General features: G+C 44.6%; 1 pseudogene; it reads right to left on the bottom strand.

The window, feature by feature from the left end:
* Nucleotides 1–16,148: 16,148 nt before the first annotated feature.
* LOC144778571 (28S ribosomal RNA) lies at nucleotides 16,149–17,167 on the bottom strand (annotated as a pseudogene).
* Between the last annotated feature and the right edge of the window lie 2,242 nt (nucleotides 17,168–19,409).

Below are 19,409 nucleotides of genomic sequence, written 5' to 3'. Positions count from 1 at the left end.
TGGTAGTTTTAGAGGTTGAGGCAAAGGAGCTCCGAGATTCTGTTGCAGACAACTATAGAGAGATCGAGGAAATTAAGTTCAGAGAAAGGGCGCAGGAAGAGCGAATGGAGAGACTTGAAAATATGCAGAGGCGAAACAACTTAAAGATACTGAAATTGCCAGAAGGAAAAGAAGGGGCTGACATTAAAAAATGTGTAGCCCACCTTTTAAAATCTGAGCTGGAACTGGAAGAGGACGAAGAGACGATCTATGCAGATATACAGAAGGTCCACCAAGATCCTTTTAGATTAAATGCTAACCGTACCAAGCCAAGAAAAGTTTTGATACATTTTCTGACATTTAGTTTAAAAGAAAAAATTTTGTCAGTCGCTTTGAAGAAAAAGAATGTCTTGGTGGACGGGGTAAAAATTGAGGTGAGGTCTGATCTGTCACCAGTCACAGCTAACAGGCAGTGGGAGCTAGGCAAACGCATAGAACCACTTAGGGCTTTGGGGGCTACAGTTCAATTAAAATTTCCAGCCTTTTTAAAAGTAATGTGGCGGAACAAGATGCACAATTTCCGGGTAGTAGAGGAGGTTGATGCATTTATTGAGCAATGTCAAGATATGACCCGGCAAGCTGCCGTATAAGATACATTTTTGATACAATGTTTACTATTAAGCCTGTGTTTATTGGTGTAAAATGTTATAATAAAATATGATGCACCGCCACAGAAAAGCACCCACATGGCCTTCGCCAAAGGGAGGATGGTAGGGTTTTCCACGGGAGGGGTGGGTCGGAGTAGTTGGGGCGGTAGGGATGGTAGGGGGGGGAAGGGGTGGGAGAAGGGGGAAAAAAGTCCTTAGAAGCTTAGCGACCACCAAAATGTGTGTTATGTTTTTTTAGAGATCAATATGAGTGGGGCTAGCACAGGTGATTTAAAATTTTTGTCATGGAATGTTAACGGACTACGTACAAAATCTAGCAGACGAGTAATATTAAAATAATTAGAGGATTCAAAGGCCCATATCATAATTTTGCAAGAGACGCATTTGACCTCAATAGAGTGTAAGGAGGTCATGCAGGGTCAAAGGTGGGTTGCACATGGGTTTTGTACTTCGCAGACCATAGTTACAAAGGGTGTTGCTGTTTTGGTTAGACATGGGGTTCATTTTTGTCTAGAATTTTTTTTAGCAGACCCAAAAGGTAGATGGCTCATTTTAAGTGCAAGAATTTATTCTGAGTTACTAACCATAGTTGGATATTATGGCCCAAATCTTGATGAAGTAGATTCTCTGGACACTTTGGCTAGGGAATTGTTAGGATCTGCTGGTAAAATTATAATGGCCGGGGATTTCAATGCAGTTCTGGATTATAAATTAGATCGATCTGTAAACTCACGTGGGCATATGAATCCCAAAATGTCAAACAGAATAAGGTTGCTGATGACTCAGTTTGGGTTGTGTGATATTTGGAGATTTAATCATGGACAACAGTTAGGATTTACATATTATAATAAGAAATATAAGCATAAATCTCGGATCGATTATGTGTTGCTGGATTTAAGGTTAGAAGATTCAGTTACAGCAGTGGGGCATGTAGGCGTTCATATCTCTGACCACTCGGCCATTACACTTAATATTAAAATTAAAACATCTGAAGCAGAAACAACCTGGAGGTTGGATCGCACAGTACTTTTAGATCAAGAGTGCTTGCAATTTATTAGTTCAGAATTAGAGTTTTTTTTGGATGCAAACTTAGGCACTGCAAAGATAGAGACAGTATGGGAGACTTGTAAAGCCTTTTTGAGGGGCAGACTGGGTGCCCAGGGAGCAAAAAAACGCAGAACCTATTTTAATAAAATTACTGATTTGGAAAAGAATATTCGAGAATTAGAGGTTAGTATCAATTCCTGTGAATGTATAATGGAAGAGCAGATGCTGAAAGATCTAGAGGTGTTAAAACTGGATCATAGCAGTTATTAACCACAGAATTAGAGAGAAATGGGAATCCAGTCAGTTGGCCCATTTCAGTTATAGTGAAGGGTGCAGAAAGCTACTGGCTTGGAAGGCCAAGAAAGATCTAGTACGTAATTTTATTAAGGAATTGAATTTGCCAGGTATGAGTGAGCCTATTACTGAGAGCAAAGGTATTGCGGATGCATTCTTTGAGTACTTTTCAAACGTGTATAAGGACGATTTGAATCCTGGTACTTTGGAAATAGTAAAATGGTTGAGGCTGGTGGATCCGCTTCCAACTGAGTTAAAACAGGTATTGAACGGAGAGATACTCTCAACTGAGGTAGAAAAGGCTATAAGATCAGCTAAGAGAGGGAAGGCTCCTGGGCCTGATGGTCTACCAGTTGAGGTCTATAAAGTATTTATGGAAAGCACCGTGCCTCTATTGGTTCAGCTATTTAATGATATTTTTCGAGGAAAGGCGGGGTTGCCGGACTCGTGGAATGAGGCAACTATTGTTTTAATTGCAAAAACTGGAAAACCACCAAGTGATCCTAATTCGTATAGGCCTATCTCGCTGTTAAATTGCGATTATAAAGTATTTGCAAAGATAATGGCGGATAGGCTTAGTTTGGTTATTCCTAAACTAGTGCAGGAAGATCAGAAAGGCTTCATTAAAGGTAGGTTCCTTAAGGAACTCACTTTTTCTTTAATAGGTACAATAGATTTGGCCTCAACATATAAACTCCCACTAGCAGTAATAGCGCTTGACGCCGCTAAGGCGTTTGACTGAGTAAATTGGATCTTTTTAAAAGCACTTTTGACTCATTTAGACCTGGGTTCATATTTTACTAACACACTTCTATCACTGTATAATTCTCCCACCTCTAGAGAATTGAATAATGGGATCCTAACTAATTCGATTAAAGTAATGCGGGGCACCCGACAGGGATGTCCCTTATCGCCTTTATTGTTTGACCTTTATATAGAGCCTTTGGCCTGTAGGATTAGGGGTTCTGATAAGATCCTCCCTTTCTCGGTAGAAGCCTGGTCCAAGAAAATAGGTCTATATGCTGACGACATTATAATTTATACTTCCAATCTCCAGCAGACACTGGAAAATATATCAGTAATAACTAAAGAATTCGGAGCTGTCTCAGGGTACAAAATCAACGAGGATAAAACGGAAATTATGAGCTGGAATTTGGATCCTGGCCCTATAAAACGCAAATTAGAAATGAGATATCTGGGGTTTAGGATTACTCAGAACTTGGATGAGCTAGCAAAAATTAATTTTGTAAGAATTAAAAGAGAAATAGGGGGTATGCCCTGAGGATGGAGTCATTTGTCTATTAATCTATATGGCCGCACAAATTTGATAAAAATGATGGTTCTTCCAAAACGAACTTTTCTATTTGAGACAATCCCTCTTACATTTAAAGGAGAATGGTTTAAGAAGCTTCAGAGTGAGGTTAGTACATTTATATGGGCCGCAAAAGGATCTCGTCTCTCATGGACTAAGATAAGGCGAAAACTGCTTAAAGGGGGGTTGTCAGCCCCGGATTTTCAGTTATACTGTTGGGCTTTTCAGTTAAAAAATCTTAGAATTCTTTTGAACACTCCACCGACCTCAGGTATTGGTGTATTGTTGGCAGCAATGCTAAAAAGCTGCCAATATAAGGAATCTGGTTTTCTGTGTAAATTTGCGGATCCAAAGTATTTAAAAAAAGTGCGTATTAAGGTACTGCGGGAAGCAGCGGAACTCTGGTACTGGATTAGGAGGTTACTAAAAATCCCGTATTATGGATATTATACTTCCATTTGGGACAGCCCGGGATCTCCTGCATGGACCAAAGATGCCCTGGCTATTCCTCTAAGATCAGCAGGGGTAGAAATATGGGGGCATCTTTTTCCGGATGGAAAGTTGGTTGGGTGGAGTCAGGGAGCGGCCATTTGGGGGCAGGCTATATCGAAATTTAAATATCTGCAAATTCATAGTTGGGCCTGTAAAGCTGAAATCATCGTGGGACTTCAGAATGAATTGGAAGAGAAGATCTACTCAAGTCAAGTGTATAAAAAGGAAGTAGGACTTTGGTACTGGTCAATGTTGGAGACGGCGGACGGCCAGTTCTCACTACCAGAAACTCTGTGGAGGGATTGCTTGCCGGACATCGCATCTGACACTCAATGGCAAGTAACTATGGCTATGTTGTACAAAGTTGTCAAACCCGCAAATTTAAGGCAAAATCATCTTTTTACACTCCACAGAGCATACTGGTCTCCACATAGACTTTCAAAGTTCAAGCCTGGAGGGCTGGTGGAATGCCCAAAGTGCAGAAGTCCCAATGAGAAGGATATACACATGTTCGTGGAGTGTCCAAATATTAAAGAGTTTTGGGAGGAAGTAAGTAAGCTATTGACCATACTATTAAGGTAAGCCCTGAACTTATTATAACTGGAAGGTTGAATTTGCAGATAAGAAGCATGGATGATAAAGTTAAACTTGTATTTTACTGGATACTTTTGGCTCGTAGAGAGATATGTAAATTGTGGGTGTCCCCGCTATCTCCAGGGATCTCAGACTGGTTGCGAGCTATGAAATTCACAGCTAAAATGGATACTTTGGGTCCGACAAAAGTTAATTGTAAATTTTGGACATTATCTTTGGCACACTTTGGGTGAAGAGTGTTTTGTTTTTTAGGGTAGGGGATAGGTGGTTCTGTAAATAATTTAGTCCAATGATTAAGGTCTTGGCCTATCTCGCCGGTGGTGTTTTCAACATGACGGTGGAGTTCACCTATGCACCAACCTCTTACAAAGGGCGGCATATGTAGAGAGGTGGTCGTGGGGTGGCACTACTAGTGTGGTTGTCAACCACCTCGGTATATGAGATAAAAAACCCATGGGCGGTATCGTATGGTTGGAAATGGGTGGCGTAAAGGCTAATGAGGATAAAAGAAAAAAAAAAAACAGCTTGCTTCACATGCCTTTACAGAGTTTAGCCTAAGACTGCTTAGTCCATGCTACCCCTAGGATAGCTTGTCTATAAGGTTGACTTACAACCAATCATCATAAGGGTTGCTTGGCATGGTACAAGGTGATCACTAGAACTAGTGAGCATCATATACCAGGCCAACTTCTCACAACGGCCTTAACCCAAAATAACCTCACATTAGATAGACTCAATGGCTATTCGCTAAGGTGAGAAAAGGTGGACCCCCTGGCCATTACTACCAAACTGGTTACAAATCTAAGACCAGTCCTTGAGAAATGTCTTGACCCAGCCACCACTAGTGAGGTCATTATGGCTAATTTTTTAACTTTAATAACATCGATTAGGGAATCCCTTTTCGTTAATATGAATACAGGAAAAACTAGTAAGAAGGGATGGTTCGATAGTGCTTGTACGAAAGCCTACCAGAAACTAAAAGTAGCATTAAACAAAAAGGACAGAATCCCTAAGGAAATAGCTGTCCATCTGAAAAACTATAAACAGGCTCTAGAGCGTAGGAAGAACACGCTGAAAAAAGACCTCTGGACCCAATTACATACTTCTTGTTCCATAAGGGACAGTGCCGCCTTCTGGAAGGTCGTGAAGTCTCCTTTCTTAACTAATACAACGGTTAACCCCAGCCTTGATGTTGCGATTGATGAACAGACGTGGGTTGATTATTTTGAGCGGATATTCAGCTAACCTTCATCTGCAACTCAATTATTTCCTCCTGGGTCAAATTCGATTTCTTTTCCGCTGTCCATTTATATAACTCATGAGGAGGTGGAGTTAGCCTTAATGGCCAGCAAAAACGGTAAAGCACGGGGCCCCGACGGGGTTCCAATTGACTTTTTTAAATTCAATATGGAACTCTGGTCGCCTATTCTAACTAGGGTCCTCCAGGCAACATGTGACGTGGGCCTTATTGATTGATGGTCCCAATCCATCCTTGTGCCCATATTTAAAAAAGGGGACCGTCAATCACCATCTTTGTACAGGCCTATTTCCCTGCTGGACTCGCTGGGGAAAGTGCCGGTCGCGTTATTCTAGAGCGTCTCCAGCAGTGGGCTTCAGACAATAAAGTTCTGTCTGACCTGTAGTTTGGGTTCCGCGAGGGTTTAGGAACAATAGAGCAAGCCCTTAATCTTTCGCTATTAATTGGTAAATATGTAATGGCGAAGGGAGGGGCCATTTACATGGCATACGTTGACCTTTCAGCAGCATTTGACTGCGTTATTCATAATAAGCTGTGGACCATCCTAGCTGATATGGGAATAGAGTCATCTCTTATAACATTCTTGCGAGAATTATATTCAGATGCCACAGCTAGAGTTAGATACGGCGTGGGGGGCGAGCTAACAAAGGCGTTTAGAGTAGAACGTGGGGTAAGGCAGGGTTGTGTCCTAGCCCCGTTTTTATTTAATCTTTATACCAATGGCCTGGAAAAAGCCATGGTTACGGGCTGCAAGGACCTCCCCATTATAAATTTCCAAATTTTTTTAACTACGCCGATGACCTGCAATTGGTGTTCCCTCTGAACTCCCCTGAGGCAGTATCAGAATTCCAACAGGTCATGTGCCATATCCAGGGATGGATGAACCTAAATCACCTGAAGCTTAACCCAGGCAAGACAGAGTTGGTCCTGCCTGGGAAAAGCAAAATCAGCTGGGGCCCACACTTCTGGCCTTCTGACCTGGGAGTCCCCCCGACCAAATCCAATACTGTTAAGAGCCTCGGGGTCACCCTCTGTAGCGATTTATCCCTTAAAGCTCAGATTGGAACGGTCGTATCTTCCAGCTTCTTCCAGCTACGGAAGATTAAGAAAATCTCCCATGTGCTGACTCATTCTGCCCTTATTCTAGCAGTGACTGCCCTAGTCTTATCTCGTCTCGACTATTCCAACAGTCTTTATCTGGGTCTTCCTGTAGGCCAATTGAAGAGGCTTCAATACGTTCAAAACCAGGCTGCTAGACTCATCCTTAATTTACCTAAATGGCACTCTATCAGATCAGGAATGGCCGAACTCCATTGGCTACCTATAGATCAAAGGGCCATATTTAAAACGGGCTGCATTATATTTAAGGCCTTACTAGGGAAAGGCCCGAAATTCATCATCAACATGTTGTGTAGACACAATCCGTCACGTAATCTCAGATCTGCACACAAAAATCTGCTGACTATCTCCTCTGTCAAGAGGAAACGCCAAGGGGGCAGCTCCTTCCAGTATTTGGCTGCATCCTTATGGAACTCCTTGCCTTCTTCTCTGAGACACAGTGACAATTTGCTTACATTCAGACATGCCTTTAAGACCCTGTTATTTAGACAGGCATACCCGTAGACTGGCTTTCTCTCTTTGGTCATTCTGTGTTGTGTTATGGTTTCCAAAAGTTCTAGTAGCGCCAAGAAGCCCATGGGCGTACGTGCGCTGTATAAATAAAAATTTAACATAACATAACATAACATAAATAAGCACCCAATACTGATCCTACTCTACGCGGATGACGCTGTAATTTTAGCCCGCACCCCCATGGAGTTACAGCGTACCCTCGTAATGTACCACGATTTCATGGCTAACCTTGACCTAAAGATAAACATCAAAAAGACGTTTGTTATGTCCGCAGGTTCGAGGATGAAGAACATTAAGTCCATGTATATTGAAAACCAAAAACTGGAGAGCACAATCACGTATCTTACTTGGGCGTAGTATTTGATCACAAATGCTCCTGGAAGTTTGCCATTGAATCAAGGAAACTTACTTTTAAGAGGACAACAGCTGCCTTGGTTAACTTTGCAAATAAATTAGGCAGGCGCTCCACAGTAGAACTCCTTGAAATCTATAGGGCAAAATGTATTTCAAGTGCAATATATGGGGCTGGGGTTTGGGGATTTGCCAAGGTTGAGGAGGTGCAAAGGGTGGAAAAAAACGTTTTAAGATTCCTCCTGGCTGTCCCGCAGTGTACTTCGCCCTATGCATGTCACGTGGAATTGGGATTGACTTACATAACAGATCTGATAAGGATCCAACCCCTTCTTTTGTGGCACCGCATATGGTCGTCCAGTGAAACCTCTCTCTGCAGGGAATTCATTGAGGACTGTATTTCCCTCGACAAAGCACACAGAATTACCTGGATAGCGTATGTTAGGCAATTCTTCAGCGACCTTGGCATGCAACAGTATTACATTTCTCCTTCCACAATTGTAGTAATACCAAGGAAGCGGTTTAAAAAGGCTTGCTTGACCCATCTTGAATCCCTATGACTGTCTAGTGAGGTTTCTAAAGCCACCGTGCAACACTCACTACAAATTCAAACATCAATGACGGTCCAGCCCTATTTAACTTTTGAGTTTTCGGGCTATGAAAGACTCTTGCTAACCAGGCTAAGACTAAACATTTTTCATCATCTGGTCACCTTCCCTAAGATGAACACCTGGGAAAAATTCCTTCAACCTTGCCTTTGTGACGATAGTTCCCCCCAAACTACGATCCACACAATACTGTTTTGCAAATTCTATCAGGATTTGAGGAAACAGTGGCTTGCTCCCATTTTAAAAATCATGGGCCTACGCAGGTGTCGCCCGGCATTTCTTGCTCTTCAATTTCTAGACGCTAAACCTTTTGCCAAATCGATAGTAAACTTCCTGAAATTGGCCATTAAGCACAGGCAGTATCTAGAGTAATAATGGCCTGTTTCTTCTTTGATAACAAGGTTGGTCTGTTTTGCCATTGCCCATAATTCTGCTGCACCTTTTATCAACTTTAGTATTTCGAAGTTTTTAACCTGTAAGCTCTTAAGTTGATTGTATTGTTTCATTCTGTGTACGTGTATTAGCATCTTATACTCCAATTGTCGTAGCTTCCATATTAGGAGTTAAAAGTGCTTTCCTATGGGAGGAATGAACATTGAGAAAACCCAATTGTTGTTAATTTTTTAAAAACTGTCATTGCTCTGATATTTTACTTCCTTTTTAATCTGCACTCTGTTTATCAAGATGTAAACATATTGTGCTTTTATGGATGTTTTCTCTACAACCGAATAAAGCTTTATTTGATATTTGATAGTTTGCAGCTGCAGGAGCATGAGCCAAAAAGTGAAGGAAATTCTCCTGGAAGCAGATTTCAAATCTGTTGGTCAACCATCAGTTCCTCTCCCATCTTGACTGAAGGAGTGTTTTACTTCACGGCATCCAGGAAATACATCTGAGTCCCCTAAAGTTTGTCCTCCATGTCAGGGCCCGCTGGATGAAACGTATACTTACTTACATGGGTATCCCAGAATGTTTAATTCTGTAAATAAAACCTACACTTGTCCCTTAAATATAACTTTTTTGTGCTGTGGATGAACTGCCATCTGCCTTTGAAATGAAATTAATGATTAACTAACTTCTCCTGAAGGGAGTCCTGTTACACACTACCTTTCATACGCAGAGACCCCTAAAAAAACCTGTATACAAGAAAATTAAAGATTTGAAGTAGTAATGTTTTTTGATTGGATTATAAATACAAGGAAGAATAATACTCTAAATGACTAGAGATGTAAATGAAATACATTATTTGCCTGTGATAGATAGTGCTTGAAGAGACGCCCTCTGAGAGAAGGATGCTTATACACCTTTTGATTCAAGACCTAAGGAATTATGACAAGACCGCTTCCAATGTAGATGATTACATTTGATGACAGCATATCAATGTTACTCAGTATCAAAAGTCATAATATCATAGGTTCCATAATATTTTTAAGGATTGATGGTACGTTTATTGTTTTCCTTTTTTTACAACATAGCCTTATAACCTGCCATAGAATGCTATACCGGCCATTATAGACCCTCTCCAGCGTTAAAGACCAGAGCCAAAGGCAGGGGCCTTTAACAAGGGAGCAGAACTGTAATGCCAGTATAGCCAAGCTACGGAGGGCTAAAAGGATTCCGCCACTAGAGGGCATAATTTTCTGACATATAAAAACAAGGCCTCGTGGAGCCTGAATGTTGGAGCACTGGGCTTCTATAATAGCCTTATAGACCGCCGTAGAGGGCTAAACTGGCTATTAAAGGCCCTCTCCAGTGTTAAAGGCCCGAGCTGAAGGCGAGGGCCTTTAACAATGGAGAGGGTTTTTATTAGTCGGTATAGCCCAGCTACGAAGGGCTATAAGGCTATTACAACATTCTGCCACTAGAGAGCGGAATGTTCTAACAAAAAATAACAAAGCCTTATGAGAGCGTGAGGGGATTGGAATCCCCCAAGGCTCCCTGAAGCCTTTGTTCACAGCCAGAGCTGTGAACAAAGAAACATTGGAATGTTGGTGCTCCAGGCTTATACCAGCCATTATAAGCCCAGAGCACTCCATTGTTTTCAATGTAGCTCCCAACATTCCGATGTTCTAATGGTCATTAGAAGCCTGGAGCACTCCATGGTTTTCAATGAAGAGCCAAACATGTTCATATGATATTTAGGTTTTAAATAGGTATTTCTTTAACATTGTTGTTTTTATTATTGATTGTATGTGTTTTTTGTTCACAATGTTTAATTTAGTTTGTTATTGTTTTTAATGTCGGCTTTTATTGGGGTGTTTTTTAAAAGACTAGGCTAATATTTTTATTTCTTATTTTAATGAATAGTAATCATAATGCTTTTTGAGTTATTAGGTTTTATATGGGTTTGGGCTGATAGGGGTTTCAATTAATGTTTTCGGTTTCTTATTTAATAAAATAATTCATTATTTTTATTTAAACAAAACTTTTTTTTTTTTGTGATTTGGGTTTTTACACGCCTTTTTCATTTTTAAAATGTACAGATGGAATTTGTGTTTGAAAAATATGTGCATTTGTTTGGCAAACATTTTCAAACTGATGTATTGTATTAATTGTATTAATAAATGTGTTTCAGGACAGGTTTGTGTTTATTGTTTTAAATATTTTTGTCTCTGAGTTATTCAGTGGTTGTAAACTTTTTTATATAGTGTTTAGGTCTAAATTGAGAATGCAGTTGTCGCTATACCTTGTGTTTTCAAATGAAAAAAGACTTTAAAAACACTAATGACAGAAGGTCTGTGGCCAAGCCCAAATGTTTGTTTTCCTGAGCACATATTTTGCCATGGGCAGACGTTATGTGCTTCTGTTGAGAAATAGTTCTTGTATTGCACGTTATGCCTTATGGGAAAGTTTATGCATAACACAGTGAGGCTGAGTGAGGCGCACATTAGAATTCGTGCCTGTATCACTGTTGTTGCTCGTGCTTGCATATCACTATAGCGCTTCTGTAAAAGTACACTTTGAATGCTGTGAAGATCCTTGCCTGCTTGCACAGACATACTTGCCCCGTTTCCACGTTTGTTTTGGCTGCCATTTTGTCACTGTGCCTCCAGGCCCGTAGCTCCTCCCTGCTCCCGCCTCCCAGCTGACCCTCCCTGCCCTTCCCCTTCCACTATCCACATATGACTGATGCCCACGCGCGCAGAGGTCGCGCCGAAGGTGCGCCAAAGGTAAGCCCGTCTACGCCCGTCCACTCCTGGCCCGCGCCCAGCGCCAGACCCCCTGGTCTCCGCAAAATCCATTCCGCCTGCATAACATATGGCGCCGCCACTCTCCTTGCCCTTAACCCCAGACGCACCCCACAATACTGCGTAGCTGCCCCAGGACACACCCAAGGACCTTTCACCTGCCTCCCCTGCAATTTCACCTGCATTAGGACCCTCACCAGATCCTCCCCCTCCAAACACAACTCCGACTCCAACCACCTGAAGTGTATCCTGCTGAACACCCGCTCGGTCCACAAACACGCCACTGAACTCTGGGACCTACTCGACACCACATCACCGGACGTTGCCTTCCTCACTGAAACCTGGATGAACACCTCATCAGCACCCGACATCGCCATAGCCATCCCGGACGGCTACAAGATCATCTGAAAAGACCGCACCAACCAAACAAGAGGAGGCATCGCCATCGCCCATAAGAACACCATCCGAATCGCGACCAGCTCCGACGATATCCTCGCTACCGCCGAACACCTTCACTTCCAGATCCACACCGACCCCAGGACCACACTTAGAGGCACCCTCATGTACAGACCTCCAGGAACCCGCACACAATTCAATGAACTTCATCAGCCCACATGCCCTCACCTCCGAGAACTACATCTTACTTGGAGACCTCAACTACCACCTGGAAAAGAACAACGACAGCAACACCACCACCCTTCTGGACAACCTATCCAATCTCGGACTCAAACAACTTGTCAACACCCCCACCCACCTCGCCGGACACACACTCGACCCTATCTTCACCTCCAGCAAACACATCTCCTTCAATCAAACCACGGCTCTCCATTGGACGGACCACGACCTACATCCCACCACAACCTATTCCCCGAAGAAACCTGAACAAAACCACCACCGACCAACTCCTCACTTCGCTTATTCAAAACCCCCCTGCCACATCATCGGACCCAAATCAAGCCGCCTACCATTTCACACAATGGATTACCCACAGCGCTGACGAACTAGCACCCTTGAAAAACCACCAGATCAAACAAGGAAGCAAAAAGGCCCCTTGGTTCAATGATGACCTTAAGAAATCCAAGAAATTATGCCGGAGCCTCGAGAAAACCTGGAGAAAAAACCCATCCACTATCAACTTGACCACCTTCAAGGATGCCACCCGCAAACACCACCAACTGATCCGATCCACCAAGAAATCAGCATTCAAGGATCAACTCGACAACAACACCCACAACAGCAAGGAATTATTCAACATCGTCAAAGAATTTACCAACCCCACCGCCGGTGCCAACGACATTACGCCCTCTCAAGACCTCTGCGACTCCCTATCCTCTTTCTTCTACAACAAAATCGCCGACATTCATAACAGCTTTGGAAACCGACCCGAAGAACAACCCACTCCACCCACCTCCGAACCAAAACAGCACTACCACAACCTATGCGCCTGGAACCCAATCACGACTGAAGACACCTTCCGCCTGATGAACTCCATCCACTCTGCACGTTACTGGACAATGGAGAAACAGTGGCCCTCATCCTACTTGACTTCTCCGCCGCCTTCGACACAGTCTGTCATAACACCCTCATACAACGCCTCAGCAACATCGGTATACAAGGGAAAGCGTTGGACTGGATCATCTCATTTCTCGCCGGAAGAACCCAGAGAGTCCGCCTTCCCCCTTTCAAATCAGAGGCAACCGAAGTCATCTGCGGTGTACCACAAGGATCATCACTCAGTCCCACCCTCTTCAATGTGTACATGAGTCTCCTCGCATCCATCGCGCGACATCACAACCTCAACATCATCTCCTACGCTGACGACACCCAGCTGATCCTCTCCCTCACCAAAGATCCTAACACCGCCAAAACCAATTTACACGAAGGAATGAAAGAAGTAGCCGAATGGATGAAGAACAGTCGCCTAAAACTAAACCCGGACAAGACGGAAGTCCTCATCTTAGGATCATCCCCCGCTGCATGGGACGACTCATGGTGGCCACCGGCTCTAGGCACAGCACCCATACCCACAGATCACGCACGTAACCTGGGCTTCATCCTAGACTCCTCCCTATCAATGACCAGACAGGTCAACGCCGTCTCATCATCATGCTTCAACATCCTACGCATGCTCAAAAAAATATTCCGCTGGATCCCCACCGAAACAAGAAAGACAGTCACCCACGCACTAGTCACTAGCCGACTAGATTATGGAAACACCCTCTACGCTGGAACCACAACCAAACTACAGAAAAAACTACAACGCATCCAAAACGCCTCAGCCAGACTCATACTTGACATCCCCCGTCAAGCTCACATTTCCGGTCATCTGAAAGATCTCCACTGGCTTCCCGTCAACAAAAGAGTAACGTTCCGTCTCCTCACTCACGCACACAAGGCCCTCTACGACCTAGGACCTGAATGCCTCAACAATCGACTGTCCTTCTACACACCGACCCGCCAACTACGTTCATCCAATCAAGCCCTCGCCACAATCCCGCGCATCAATAGATCCACCATGGGAGGAAGATCGTTCTCCTACTTAGCAGCCAAAACCAGGAATTCTCTCCCCACTCACTCGCCTCACACAGAATCACCTCTCCTTCAGAAAGCAGCTAAAAACCTGGCTATTCGATAAATAATCCACCCACCTTCACTCAAGTGCCTTGAGACCCTCTGGGTGAGTAGTGCGCTATACAGATTACTGAACTTGAACTTGAGTTGGTTATGGCAACAATCCATTGATCAAGGCTATAGGCATAAACTCTTTTCTATGGAAAGTAATAATAAGGTCAATAGGCTTGACTTCATTATTGTGAAAAAGCATATGCTAGAGTCAAGAGACCCTTAAGGGTGGCCTCTCATTGCATGATGTTAATGTTTGAAGGCAGTTTATTGTGTTCCATTGAATTTCATAGATTATCAAAGTAGGAAAGTGTTTTGATGTTGTTTACCTCCTGTGACCAACCTTTGGGTAGAAGAGTTTCACTTTGACAGTCTAGGTTATGCTTTTTTAGGAAGGATTGTATATTGTTTTGCTAAATTTAATTTTGTATGTTTGCAATTTTTTGACTACAGAAAAGAGGAGCTTTTCCTTCGCTCAATCGTTGATTCTTTTAAGTACAGATTTTGATTGGGAAGAAGATGTGGGCTTCCACTAAAAGAGTGGTTGTTTTGCACATTTTGCGTTGGAGGGAAGCTTGTGCTTAGTACAGTAGAACTGAGTAGGTTATGATGACATGACATTTATAAAGCTGCCAGGCTGGGGAGAGCCTCCCCAGGCCCCAGTGGAACCCCGTCCCCAGTGCCTGGACCCTCGCCTGGCTTGCAGGACAGGGGGGACTCCCGCAACCCGGGGCCCGCCACACGGAGCACAAGCCCAGGGCCCGGTCCCAGTTTCGGAACCCTAGCCAGGCCAGGGAGAGCTTTCAGGATGGGGGGCTCCCGCAACCTGGGACCCTGAGATGCAGCACGAGCCCTGGGTCAGGTCCCAGCTTCTGAAATCTAGCCAGGCTGGGGAGAGCCTCTCGGGCCCTGGTGGACCCCTGTCACCAGTGCCAGGACCCTCGGCTGCCTTCCAGGATGGGGGGCTCCTGCAGCCTGGGACCCTGGGATGCAGCACGAGCCCCGGGCCCGGGCCCAGAATCTGAACCCTAGCCAGGCCAGGGCCCCGGCAGACCCTCATCCCCAGCACCTGGACCCTGGGCTGGCTTCCAGGACGGGGGGCTCCAGCAGTCTGGGACTCTGGGATGCAGCTGACGAACCCTAGCCATGCTGGTGAGAGCATCTCCGTGCCCTGGCGGACCCACATCACCAGTGCCCGGACCCTCGGCTAGCTTCCAGGAGAGGGGGCTCCAGCAGGCTGGGACCCTGGGACACAGCTCGAGCCCCAGGCCCAGTCCCAACTTCCGAACCCTCCCCAGGCTGGGGAGAGCCTCCCCGGGCCCGGGCCAACCCCGTCACCAGCGCCTGGACCCTCGGCTGGCTACCAGTATGGGGGCTCCCGCAGCTTGGGACCCCGGGAAGCAGCACGAGCCCCGGTCCAAGCTTCCAAACTCTAGCCAGGCCGAGGAGGGCCTCCCTGGGCCCCAGTGGACCCCTGGTCCCCACCACCCGGACCCTCGGCTGGAACCAAGGAGGATTAAGCCCAGCCCACATCCTAACTCTGACAGCCTTCCCGGGAAGCCCATTTTTATCAACTTACAGAACGTTGGGGGGGGACAAAGGTTGGACAAAGGTTGGAGCTATCCCAGCAGCCAGTCCTGACCACAGGGCCATCTGGTCGCCCTGACCGAAGGGCCATCTTATCGCCTGGCCTGCAGGGCCATCTGGTCTTGCAGCCAGGTGACTAAATGGCCCGGGATGGCCCAGCTGCCCGGATGGTCTGGGAGGGTGCCATACCCTGTCACCCTTGAAGTCCGGTGAGGATAGCCGAGCGCACCGAGGCAGCCCCTCGGGAGGGTCTTTCCGCTGGAAGGGGAGGCCCAGTCGGCCCAGGCCATCTGGTCACCCTGACAACCCGCAAGAGATGGTGGCACCCATCTCCACACCCCAGTGGGGCAGGGACGGGAGGGGGAGACCCCCGTGCCGGAAGACACGTGGTGGAGGCGGCCTTCTGCGGGCCCACGTTACCCCCTCTGCATCCCTCCCAGCGGCCCGGCAGCAGAGGGACCCTCCTCTGGGTGTGGTGGAGGAGGTCCTCAGCGGGCACCCAGGCACAGAGAGACAAAAGCTTGGCTCAGAGGATGACTTTCAATAGATCGCAGCGAGGTAGCTGCTCTGCTACTTATAAAACCCTGACCCAGAATCAGGTTGTTTTTGAATGATTTAGCACCGGGTGCCCCACAAACATGCAGTGCACTAAGGGCGATGGAGGCGGCCCTCTACCGTCTGCGCTCCAGTCCCCAAGCGAGCGGCTCTGTGCACCGCCCCCCCGAGAGGCTATCCCAGAACAACCGAGGCTCCAATCGTTACGGTTTAGGGGGGATTCTGACTTAGAGGCGTTCAGTTCTAATCCCACAGATGTTGCTTCACCCCATTGGCTCCTCAGCAAAGCACATACACCAAATGTCTGAAGCTGCGGTTCCTCTCGTACTGAGCAGGATTATTATTGCAACAACACACCATCAGTAGGGTAAAACTAACCTGTCTCATGATAGTCTAAACCCAGCTTATGTTCCAGATTAGTGGGTGAACAATCCAACACTTGGTGAATTCTGCTACATAATGATAGGAAGAGCCGACATCGAACGATCAAAAAGCAACGTCTCTATGAACGCTTGGCCGCCACAAGCCAGTTATCCCTGTGGTAACTTTTCTGACACCCCCTGCTTGAAACCCAAAAAGTCAGTAGGATCGTGAGGCCCCGCTTTCGCAGTCTATATTCATACTGAAAATCTAGATCAAGCAAGCTTTTGCCCTTCTGCTCCATGGGAGGTTTCTGTCCTCCCTGAGCTCGACTTAGGACACCTGCGTTATCGCTTGACAGGTGTACGGCCCCAGTCAAACTCCCCACCTGCCACTGTCCCCAGAGCGGGACGTGCCCGTCAGGCACCGGGCGCTTGAAGCCAGAAGTGAAAGCACCACGGGGTTCGCCCCCCGCCTCCCCGGGTAAGTGAAAAAACAATAAGAGTCGTGTTATTTCACCGGCGGCTCGAGGGCCTCCCACTTATCCTACACCTCTCATGTCTCTTCACAGTGCCAGACTAGAGTCAAGCTCAATGAGCCTTCTTTCCCCACTGATTCTGCCAAGCCCGTTCCCTCGGCTGTGGTTTCGCTAGATAGTAGGTAGGGACAGTGGGAATCTTGTTCATCCATTCATGGCCGTCACTAATTAGATGACGAGGCATTTGGCTATTTCTGTACCACCTCACCGTGGCTCATTCTGGGTTATTATGCTGCCCATCAGTGAAAATTCGGTTTTGCTTGCAACAATACAACATTCTTTCGCTCCGGAGTACAGCCACACTGAACGCTGTCCTCACTGGAACTGGGATCACGTATAGGCCAGAGATAGTACACCCTGCAGTACTATCCCAACAATTTGAAATTGTCTACAAACAGTCCTGAGAAATTAAAATATGATTAGCAGAACATCAATAATCAATGTATGATAATTAACTGTATGCGATTATTTGAGACCTATTCATCATTCACAACATTTCAATAAGTATGATGTACACAACTATTTCCAAATTGTTATAAGCACAGATTTATACAAAATACAAAACTACAAATTGCACATCTAACTAGAAAAAGCACATCTATAAAATTCTAAAAATTCACATCTATAAGGTTCACATCTATACTAAATCTTGTGTCAACTATAAACCTATATGTTAAAACAATATGCTTTATAAGGGTGACGTGTGCTGTAAGAAAGTGTACATCTCAGTAGAAGCTTGATACTCAGTTGTCCATGAATACTTGGTACATTTTAAGAGTGTCTATTAAAGTAGTCAGGCAAACATTTTTCTTGAATGGGAATGATATTTGCAGACCTAAGTCAGCCAGAACAACATCATTACATTGAGGCCAAATGCCACAACATCCAACGATAAAGCCATGAAATTTTACATGTTGCATTTTGTGAGATCTTTGATTTGCTGGGACAGATCCTGATAGTATTTCACTTTACTCTCAAACGCTAATTCAAGGGAATTCTGAGAGTTTTCATAGCAAATTGAAACATCATTCACTACAGCTGTACCATTTTTGGTAAACACTACATCTGTTTTTTGTAGTTCTCCTAGATTATTCTTAACACAAGGTTCCCTATATGCCATCCAACCCCACCTTTTTGCTCTATCAATGAGCAATTCCAGAATTTTATTATGTCTTTTTATCCTAATGTCCTTAGTTTTAGGACATGCGCCTGAAATATGAGAAATTGTTTCCCAAACATCATTACAATACCTACATGTAGCAAATGTACGATTTCTTCCCCTAGTGATGGTTTCTCTAGTATATAAAACATTTGCTCTTAACATCAGCGCAGCTATGTACTGGTTTTCTCTCCTTTTGTTATGCTTGCTGATCCAGAGGTTTGAGGTTGGATTACTTGCTAAGTATTTTATACCATCACCTTGGACAGGGAGATTTGCCCATTTCTCAAATTCTTCTTTTCTCCAATCATATGTTGCTAACAAAATAAAAATATTAGCTCAGAAACAAATGCCCACATGCATCAAACTGAATTGCATTCGCAAACGGTGCGAATCGCAAAATTCGGCCGTTTGCGAATGCAATTCATTGTTTTGGGATGCATTAACCTTTTTGGCTTTTTCGCAATTTAAGACATGGCAATTTATTTGCGATTTCTTAAATTGCGATTGCATTTAAGAAATCGCAATTTTGCGATTTCTTAAATGCAATGCATCATCTTAACAAAATTGCGAATTCGCACATTAGAAGCGTTAAATTAACATGAAGTCAACCTTCATGGTAATTTTAGAAAAGTTTCAAAAATGCACAAAAGTGCAGTTTTAACACTTTCATTTTACACTCACACATGCCCTTGGGTATGTATGTGTGAAAAATGGACTGTATGTTACATTTCAGGGGTGCAGGGGGGGGTTCTTTGGACCCCCCCTGCACCCTAGAAATTGCATTCTCATTTTGCGATTCCTGAATTGCGAATCGCAAAATGAGAATGACTTCCCATTGATTCCTATGGGCCTCTAGGCCCATAGGAATCAATGTAAAGGGATTCCTTATTTGCGATTCACAAAATTGGGAATCGCAAATAAGGAAAAATAAGAAATCGCAAAAAAAATGTGAATTTTTAATGAATAGGTATTTGCGATTTCTAAATTGCTATTCCTTAATTTTCGCAAGTTAGGAATCTCAAATACAAACAATGATGAATGTGGCAGGTACTGTCTAAAATGTTTAGTTTGTGCGTTTTGATGATGTTATACATTTTTTCATTCATATCTTCTCCTGCATACGTGAATGAATAAGCTATGTACAGATCTGGAGCTGCCCTGA

This window comes from Lissotriton helveticus, chromosome 1_1 (assembly GCF_964261635.1).
Source record: "Lissotriton helveticus chromosome 1_1, aLisHel1.1, whole genome shotgun sequence".
NCBI lineage: Eukaryota > Metazoa > Chordata > Amphibia > Caudata > Salamandridae > Lissotriton > Lissotriton helveticus.
This window is presented reverse-complemented; position numbering and strand designations above follow the sequence as displayed.